The 9581-nt window shown below is 48.8% G+C and overlaps 1 long non-coding RNA gene across 4 annotated transcripts in view; it reads left to right on the plus strand.

The window, feature by feature from the left end:
- The window catches only part of LOC111093862, a 49024-nt gene extending 41984 nt beyond the window's left edge, over nt 1-7040 (plus strand). For all 4 annotated transcript variants that reach the window (XR_005383806.1, XR_005383805.1, XR_005383807.1 and 1 more), the window contains one exon: nt 740-7040. This is a non-coding gene — a long non-coding RNA (uncharacterized LOC111093862). The remainder of the gene's footprint in view (nt 1-739) is intronic.
- The last annotated feature ends 2541 nt before the right edge of the window (nt 7041-9581 follow it).

A 9581-nucleotide genomic window follows, 5' to 3' on the forward strand; every position in this document is an offset into this window, starting at 1 on the left:
GATCCCGAAGGTCATGAGTTTTGAGCAGAGTTTTGAAAGATGAGAGGAACACAGATTCATAGAGAAGGATCTCAAGCCTGAGCAGGTGGAGAACTGAGGGTTCTAAGAACTGAGAAGGATGAATGGTGGCCAGCTTGTCCCATGAGCTTACATAAGCTATGATGTGACCATGAAGTCAGGAGAAGAGCAATGTGACAAGGGACAGTGCCACTCTGGAGGAAGGCACAGAACAGAGAGGGAAGAAGGTCTTCAAAAAATAGATCCGAAGCTCTGTCTTGCAAAAGGAGCAAAAGGAGCCAACTGCGAGAGGGTGGCAAGTACTATGCTGAGCCCTCTAATATATTTAATTCTTAAAACAAGGGTTTGAGGTAGGTTCTACTATTATCACCAAATACTGATGAGTTAGTGGAGGCCCAGAAAGGTTAAATAAGCTGCCTAAGTTCCCCAGAGCTGGTTAGTGATAGACCTGAGATTTGAATACAGACAGTCTGATTTCCTAACTAAATGAGTTAGGAAATCCTGTGAGGCTGGGGAACACTTAAAGTCAGAGTAGGCAGGGACAGAGTCTCTGATGGTCCAAACCTTCTCCACATTGGAACATTGGAGAACTTGTCTTTGCTCAGGGTCTTTGGGGCTCACCAATCCATCAACCCTGTCCTACCCTCATGAAGAACCTGAAAATGGTCTTCTGAGGCTACTTCTCCTGGAGAACACTAACCTATTTCCTCTCCCTCCCCAGCCCACCTGTGAGGAGGAGTCCAAGCCAGAGACATCAAGCAGGCCCTGCCTCTGGCCTTGACTGTATTCCTGCTGGATGCTTGCTGCCCTGGGAGCACTGGGCACTTTGCTGCTGAGGACATCTCCCTTTCTTCATTGATGGCAGACCTGCCCTGGGCAGGGGACTTTAGCCTCTTGGTAGCTCAGCTCTGACTTCTCCCTAATTAGATGGAGACTGTCATCTCCTAGCCATGCTCCTTTGTAGTCTGGGTGGATGGGTGTCACTGTCCCTGGCAAGCCCCATGCCTCTGTCCAGAGAGTCCAAAGACACTTGGGAACAGCCAAGCCATGGGCTGTTGGAAGATGGTGACTCCCATACTGTCCTGGTTTTGTGGTTTTGGGGATTTTTTTTGAGGGGTTGCTTTGTATCAGAACACCAAGAGAGATTCTGTTGGACACCCATATTCAAGAGACACTTTCTACCCAGCTTTGGAACTTCGGGTCTGGAGGGAACTGACATTCTGGGATCCCCACAGCTTCTCTCATAGCCTCCAGCCATCATCCCCCCCACCAGGCAACAAATTGTCTTATAACATAGCCTTGAAAAATCCCCATAAATAGCCCTTTACTTTGGTACAACATATTATAGTCCCAAAGCATTCTTGCATCCTCAGCCCAGAGGACCCTCTTCACGTCAGCCCTGTAAGGCCGCTAGCTCAGAGATGATTAGACCCATTTTACAGATGAGGAATATTAGGTCACATGGTTGCTGAGTCACATTGGCATTGGCTACACCGTTAGATTTCATGGACTGGGTGGGAGGTGGCCTCTGGGTCGATGCAGGCAAGTAGATGAAGGAACTGGAGGGGTGAGTGATCATAGTTCCTCCATGCCCAGAAAGTCCCACCTTGAGTCACTTGCCTTTCCCTGGCCCTGATCAAGACACCAGCAGCTTCCCTGCTGAGGGGTGGTGACTCATCCCCTTTTCGTCACCTTCCCCAGGTACTCTCAGCCAAACCCTCTCCTCCTGGCTTTTGCAGGATCTGACTCAAGGTCCCTTTCAGGTAAGCAGTATCTGTGGAGCCTTCTGGTGTAAGGCCCAGTTGAAACAAGAGGAGGCATTTGAGATTTATTCATGAAGAGCAGAATGCCATAAACAGCATTTGGACTCTTCAGGGAAAAGAGAGACAGGGCTACAGGGGTGGGGGCAATTATATAACAGCATTGACAATTACATCCTTGTGTGTCTTTAGCACCTGCTTCCAAAGAACTTTAAGTGCCTTCAGGTTTATTAGGCTATTTGATCTCATAAAAATCCCACAAATAGATGGTGATAGTTATTATCATCTTTTTATAGATGAGGAAACTGAGGCCTAGAAAGGTGTAGTGATTTGCTCAGGGCCTTACAACAAAGGACTGAGGGATAAAGCTGGGTCTGTCCTATTTCAAGACGTTTCTCTAGGTGTTTCATGCATGGGTCTCCCTTTTACCGTCTACATTCCTATGAGATAAGGTGTGGACACAGGAGGTGACTGGCAGCAGGCTCAGAGAGTTCTGCACAAGGTCACTCAGAAACAGTGAGTCAGGCACCATTATATTGAGGTCAGTTTCCTCTTTCACTTCCCCAAACAATTGTTGGGGAGCGAGCTCACTTGTTGCCTTTCAAAGATCAGGAGCTGAGTTATTTGCACAGTTGCTCCTGAAGGACTTAATAGTAGTGGTGATCTGAAAAAGAGGTCAAGGATCCCACCCTGGGACTCCTGCCCTCCTGACCCACCAATGCCCCTGCCAAGTGGGAGATGTCCCCACTAGCGCTGTCTATTACCACAGCCTCTGCCCTGATTTCTTGTCCTCTGGTGTCATTCCCATTCAATCCTCTCCATGACTGATTTTCATAAAGCTCTTCTCACCTTCATAAATAGTGGAACCCCATTACTTCCAGTCTCGGCTTGGCATTCAAGGCCCCACCCAATCACATCCCAAACTATCTTCCCACGCTTGACTCCTCCCCCTCGTCCTCCTCTGAAAAACCCTGTCTTCAGCCAAGACTGTAGGACTTGCCTGGGCATGCTTTGTGTTTTCCAACTCCACAGTTGACCGCCACACCATTCCCTTGGCCTAGAAATCTACTCCTACCCTCTTTGCCTGCTGGATTTCTACTCACCCTTCAAAACTTATGACAAATGTGACTTCCTTTATGAGGACCTTCTTGATTCCACCACCAGGAAATGATCTTTCCTTCCTGGGATGTCTCACTTGTTTATATAGGTCTCTACACAAGCAATTCTTGGATTGTGTGTGTTGTGGTGATGGTGTGAAGCTTTGGGTGTTTGCAAAGCTTCAAAGATTGCAGAATTCTGCAATCGTGTGTGTGTGTGTGTGTGTGTGTGTGTGTGTGTGTGTGTTTATGTTTATGTTTTGGTATGAGAGGTGAGCACAGCTATGCAGAACACTTGAACACAAAGAAGGGATTGGACATTTACTGGGTGTGGAATATGTCGATCACGTCTGCTCTGCCAATGAACAGAGAGCTAGAGGTCTCCCTCAGAGGAGAGAAAACACTCATAATAAAACTTCTAAACACACTTGGAGGAAGAAAGAGTAGAGAGAGGAAAGAAGTGAGTAAGTGTGCATGGATCATTCACTATATTCCAGGCACAATGTTAGAGATGAAATTTCAGGTGAACCATGAGCTCACGTTACCCTTACAATTGCTCTGCGAGGTAGGGATTATCGCCCCTGTTTTGTGGATGTGTGGTTCTGAGAGTCAGGTTCCTTTGGAAATAGACTTTGGGGAGGAAGACCTGAATGCAGAAGATTAATGGAGGGAATGCTCATGGGACAACATCTATAAGGGAGTCATGGGACTGGTAGGACCGAGCAGAGGGAGAGGTTATATGGCATGGGGTCGCCAAGAAGCCTCAGCTACTTGCATGGGGCACACCAAAGCTTGGGTGGCCCTTCAAAGATGTTTCCCCATCAAGGCAAGGGGGCTGAGTCATTATACCTCTCTGGAAAGAGGCATCACTTAGGCAAGACAGCTAGGTCCCTTCAGCTGAGGGCAGTTCCTGGGAGGACAGCACACACTGCACATATGACTCCAAGCCCGATAGGTGCCTGTCCTGTGCGCACATAACCCTGCTGGCCAGTGGAAAGGTTGGAGACTGGCCTCGGGACTATCTCGGTCCTCAGGCACTGTGTCCTTTCGGTTCATCTCAGAAGACAGCTTAGCCACCCGTGCCCAACATGCATCTTCAGAAGGCCTCACCCCAGAAAGTTCCCAGTGGAAATCACCCCATGAAGAAAACGGTCTCCCCTTTTTATGAAAGACCTCGGGTGGATCTGGTATCAAATAATTGCAGTGAGAAGGCGGGCTTTGTTGAATCTAGTTACTGCTGTTTTCTGTTACTGTCTGGTCCTTATTCTTTGGAAACTCTGATCGTGGAATCCAAGTATGATATTCAAAATATTTAATACCCACTAACACCACTGGGACAGCTGGAGTGGGTGCTGGCATGCTGAATGTGCGTCAGGCCTGGAAGGTGCTGGAGGACGAGGTTGCAGCTCCCCGTAAGTGCCGTGTACTGAGGAAGATGCTGGCAAGGGCTTTGTGCCAAAAACAAAGAGAGGTGGGTCTACAGATTAAACTGGACCAAATGGTTCCAAGTATCCAAGGTGCAGGTATATATTATATAGGTAAGCTTCTCCATTTTGTAAGGGCTGCATCCTACCCAGCCCTGTATTCCCCTCACAGCTCGTGCAGTAAAGTTTGTTCCATGAAATCTGTATGACTCTGGGCAAGGCCCCATCCTGCTCTGTGCCTCAGTGTCCCCATAAGAGGACAGGTTTCCAAACCCTGTTTCTCCTTGATCAGGAGAATCTGGTGAAGCCCCCTCTGGAGGAGGGCGGTGAAGAGGCCAGGCCCAGGGCCTCTTGTCCTGCTCTCACCAGAGCAGCTTGCCTCGTATTTGTTTATGCTTCCATACGGTTTCACTTAAACCAGCATTCCTCAGCTAAAAACAAAGCCTGGGAACCACTGGGCTGCATATGGGATCTGGGGTCCTTACACACAGCTCTGACATGCTCAGATGTGAGTGAGCGAATAGACAAATGGACACACGAACGAACATGGGTGGAAGAATGAATGAATGAATGAATGAATGAATGAACCAACTCTGTGCACCTAGCTAGTGCGGGTCAGGCCTTGGTTACATGGTTCTGGACGGCCAATGGGCCGCTGTCCTGGACAGTTTGGAAATCTACCCCGGGCTAGGTCAGAGCTCACCCGATGCCCTGGCAATTGCAGGATTTTGTCTCCGCCACAGCCACAGACCAGGCCTGGATGCCACCAGGTCTGAAGGCACTTGTCTTCTTGGACTCTCCCAGTACCTTGACTCAGCTGAAAGAGATACTGACAGCGGCAGCCCGAGTCACTGGCAGGTTTGACAAAAGACTCATTGGGTTTTCTCAGTGTGTGTCCCGGGGTGTGGCACCAGGTCTGGCTTGCTTCAGCTCCCTTCCATCCCAGGAAAAGGACTCCCAATTTTGGCCTTGTCCTCCCTCGCTGCCTCCTGACCCCCACCTCCTCCGCTCTTCTTCTTTTCATTCCTCTAAGGCAGTGGTTCTCGACCTCGGCTACACATGGGAACCGCCTTAGGAAGGCTTAAAAAATCACCATTGCCCAGAGATTCTGATTTCTTGGTGTGGGTGTGGCCTTGGCAAAAGGATATGGAAAAAGCTCCCCCGGGTGATTCTCATACGCAGCCAAGGTTGAGGACCAGTGGTCTGAGAACATGGAGGAGGGCACCCAACTCCAGCCTAGACCATTTCTAGCTGTGGGATTCAGATATGCCTGCTAGACTGGGGGAAGCCTGGGGCATGAGCACTGACCAGCAGTACGGGGAAGAATAGGGAAATGGAGGGAGGTGCACCTCACTGCACCCCTGCCTCTATCTACCCTAGCATCTCAGCCCTGTGGGGAGAGAGGCCTCAGAAGAAGCCAAGGGCATTTTTTTTATAGGGCCTCTTCTGTAGGACTCAGAGAAGGCAGGCTTGTTTGGTGTCCAGGTGACACGGTGTGACCAGAGGGGGAAGGAAGGGCACAGGACACCATGAGGTGCCAGTGCACCGAGGATACCAGGCAGGCAGCACCACCCTTTTGGGGGGCTTTGAGACAAGGTGCCGGGCCTGGGCAGCAGCATTCTTACAGGGCACGCCTGCAGCAAGGGACCGGGGCTGTGTGTAAGGCACGGCATGCACCCTCCATGACGGCCTGTTGACAGGCGCAGGCGGGGCACCCCCCCAAAGAGTCCTGCCAGCCACAGAGTGAGCCTAGGGCAGATGGGGGCAAGCAGCAGTGAAATGGGTAACTTCTTTGCTGGGAACCCAGCTGGGCTTACGAGATGGTGAGGCCTGTAAACACCGGGGTCACAGATCCAAGGCACACTCGTGAAACCGCAGTGACGGGGCGGTGGTAAGGCGACAGCAGAGAAGCAGCCACGTCCCAGCCTGCCCCGAGATGGCCGGGTCAGGTGATGGCCAGGCCCCCTCCGGCCCCACAGCTTTCCCACCAGGTGCTCCCCGTCCAACCTGGGTCCTTGCAGGCCTCCCCCCACTTCTCTGCAGGTGTGCTCTCAATGTGAATTATTCGTCTTACTTCCTGCGCAAGTTCTTTCTCTCTTCGTTTTTTTTTTAAATCACATTTTCTCCCAAATTAGAAAACCTCTTTAATTGTTAGCAGGAGCTGGGGGTCTGTTCCTTGCATGGACAATATCATTAAACATTGGAAAATAAACAAACCAGGCAAGTTTAAGACACTTTCAAACCCTTTGCTTCCCAGAGGGCGTCTGGGGCCCGGGCAGGACAAGGCTCTGCTGGCCTGGGTTTACACTGTGTTGACGACTTGACCCCTCCAGCTGTGAGAAACCAAACTGACAGCGGGGGTTGTTTTTACTAAACTTTGCAGGGTCGCAAACTTGATTTGGGAGGCATCTGCGCTGATTTGTGCTGAGGTCTCCCGGCGGCTGCGCCGCACGCTTCCTCCTTGGGCAGAGAGCATGATGGGAGTGGGCCAGTGGCTCTCCTAGCTGACAGCTGTTGTAAACCATCTCTGTCCTCCAGACTTATTCCACAGGGCTGGGGGAGGAGAGGAGAGCCGTGGGAGGGGGTGGTGTGTGAGAACATTTCTTTCCATCTTGCTGAAATGTGAGTCTAATGAAATGATAATGAGGTTGTGGCCTTTAAGCTCCATTGAGCTTCTTGCGCATTGTAATTTTACCCAGAGTGGGGCTAGTTTTTGAAATGATTAAAACTATGGATTCCTAGGCCTGTGTGGCTTGAATTGGAATTCATTAGAGGCCCAGAGGTGAGGGATAAACATTTCTTCCTAGTTCAGCCAGGGAACAGACCCTATCTTGTGTGACGCTCCTGCCTGCCCACCCACCTCTCCAGCAGGACCCCTGGCAGCACAACCGGCTGGTGTGGGAACCCCAGGCAGTGCTGGCAGACAGACAACAAATGGCATCCAGCATCCACAGGGCGACAGGTTCTGAAGGTCCCAGTAAGCATCCCAGCCCATTTTCCTGGGACTTCTCCCTCATGGTGGAGGAAGAAGTTCTCAGGGTTTAGTCTTGGTCCTATTTTCTTACAGGCATGTTAAGTGAAATGTCTTTTCTGTGAAAAGAAACACACAGAAACAGAGAAATGCTCCAAAGTGTGACCCAGAAGAATGCTGGAGGGAGAAACTCTAGCTGGGAGCAGTGGCCGACAACGTGGCCTGAACTTGGATCTCTTGGGCTCCATCTTTCTTGGGAGAGAAGAAATTCTTGCCTCTGATTTTTGTTGTCACCACCATGCTGGCTCCCAAGAGCACTAAGATCACTTCTTTGGGGTTCTAGTTCAGGTTCTTTCAAGCAGAGACAGGCTGCCATCTTGAAAGTGACCCTACTTTATGAACAGTATAGAGGTTCCTCAAAAAATTAAAAAGAGAACTTCTGAGTATCTACCTGAAAGAAATGAAAACAATAGCTCAAAAAGATACTTGTACCCTCATGTTCACTGCAGCATTATTTACAATAGCCAAGGCATGGAAGGAGCCTAGGTCTATTAACAGATGAATAAATAAACGGTGAGATTATATATATAATATATGGTATATACACACACAGGAATATTATTCAGCTATAAAAAAGAAGGTAATCTTGCCACTTGTAACAACATGGATGGACTTTCAGGGCATTATGTAGGGTGAAGTAAGTCAGGGAATACCGTGTGATCTCACTTATATATGCAATCTAAAAAACAACCCCCAAAACTCCCCAAACAAAACAAAACAAAACAAAACAAATTGGGTAAAGGGGGTCAAAAGGTACAAACCTCTCGTTATAAAATAAGTCAGGGGATAAAATGTATAGTATGGTGACCAAAATTAAAATACTGAATTGCATATTTGAAAGTTGATAAGTGAGCAGATTTTCAAGGTTCTCATCATAAGGAAAAAAAAATTGTAACTGTGTGTGGTGATGGATGTGAACTAGGCTTATCATGGTGATCATTTCACAATATATACAAATACTGAATCATGTTGCATATCTGAAACTAATATAACGTTATATGTCAATTAAATCTCAAAAAAGAAAACACTTCATATCGAAGGATCCAAAAAGAAAATAATTACAGAAAATGTTGACGGCATAAGGATGGGCATGTTTCCAAAGTATGGAAACCAAGTATGGGTGTCCTGTTCTACCTTGTGCTGCTTTTAACTCTTTTCTTGCCTTAAAGGGCTGAAGCAATTTATATACACTTGGCCTGGCTTCCTGCCTGTGGAGGCCACATCTTAAAACTGGTCAATCGCCCATCTTACTATCTTCTGTGAAAGCTCAAAAGCTGGCATTCTAACATCCCAACTGGGGCTTCCTATTCACATCGAGGTTCTGGTCTGAAGAGCAGGCTTCATCCACAGCGCATTGGGGGTAGCGTAAATGAGGAGTATAAGGAGACAGGGTGCTATCCTCCACTGGGGCAAAGCAGCCAGGTAAAATTCCCCATTGACCTCCATCCCCTCCTCCTTTTATAGCCTCACTGGGCAGTCATGGTCATAAAATGTGCACAGCAATAGCTATATTCAGACTGGATCATCAAGGCCTGTCTTCGAGGTCACATATACCATGATCATGCCCACATTTTAGAAATGATGTGATACAGCTCTAATTTTCCTGCTCACCTTTTACAGGTCAGCTCAGGCATCATGATCCTGAAGCCCTCCCTCAACAAGATGAGTGGGGTGCCTTTCCTCTGGCTTTCCAAAGCACCACAGGCATCTAGAGCCCCGCCCCCATACCACATTGTGTCATATTCACATCTATTTCTCTTGGTGGTTCCCACTAGACTGTGGGCTCCTTGAAGGCAGGGTCTACATTTCATTCCCTTTTGTACCTCATTATCCAGCACCACACCTGGCCCCTAACATACCTGAATGGAAGACTCTTGGGTGAGTGAATGAGGGTAGGAAAGGGTCCATGATGGAGGTCATCTGAGTCTTAAGACAATCTTGGGAGTCAAGGAGGGCAGGAGATGAGCTGATTTCTTGAAAAAAAAAAAGAGAAAAAAAAAAAAAGGTATAGAAAAGCAGAGCTTCGGAGAGAGTAAGGCCTTGCTTAAGGAGAGCTGCTTCCTAGCCCTGGCGCCAGGGCTGAGGCGCAATCTGGTGGCCCTGCCGGAGGAGGTGTGCACTCTGCTGCCCACATCTGGGCAGATCCTCTTCAGGCACTCTGCTGTTTCTCGGAGACTCTCTCCCAAGTTGCTCCTCCCACGCAGGTGGTTCCCAAGCGGTTCATATCAAGGTCCCTTTTATTTTCTCCCCC

Source organism: Canis lupus, chromosome 34 (genome assembly GCF_011100685.1).
Source record: "Canis lupus familiaris isolate Mischka breed German Shepherd chromosome 34, alternate assembly UU_Cfam_GSD_1.0, whole genome shotgun sequence".
In the NCBI taxonomy this organism is placed as follows: Eukaryota; Metazoa; Chordata; class Mammalia; order Carnivora; family Canidae; genus Canis; species Canis lupus.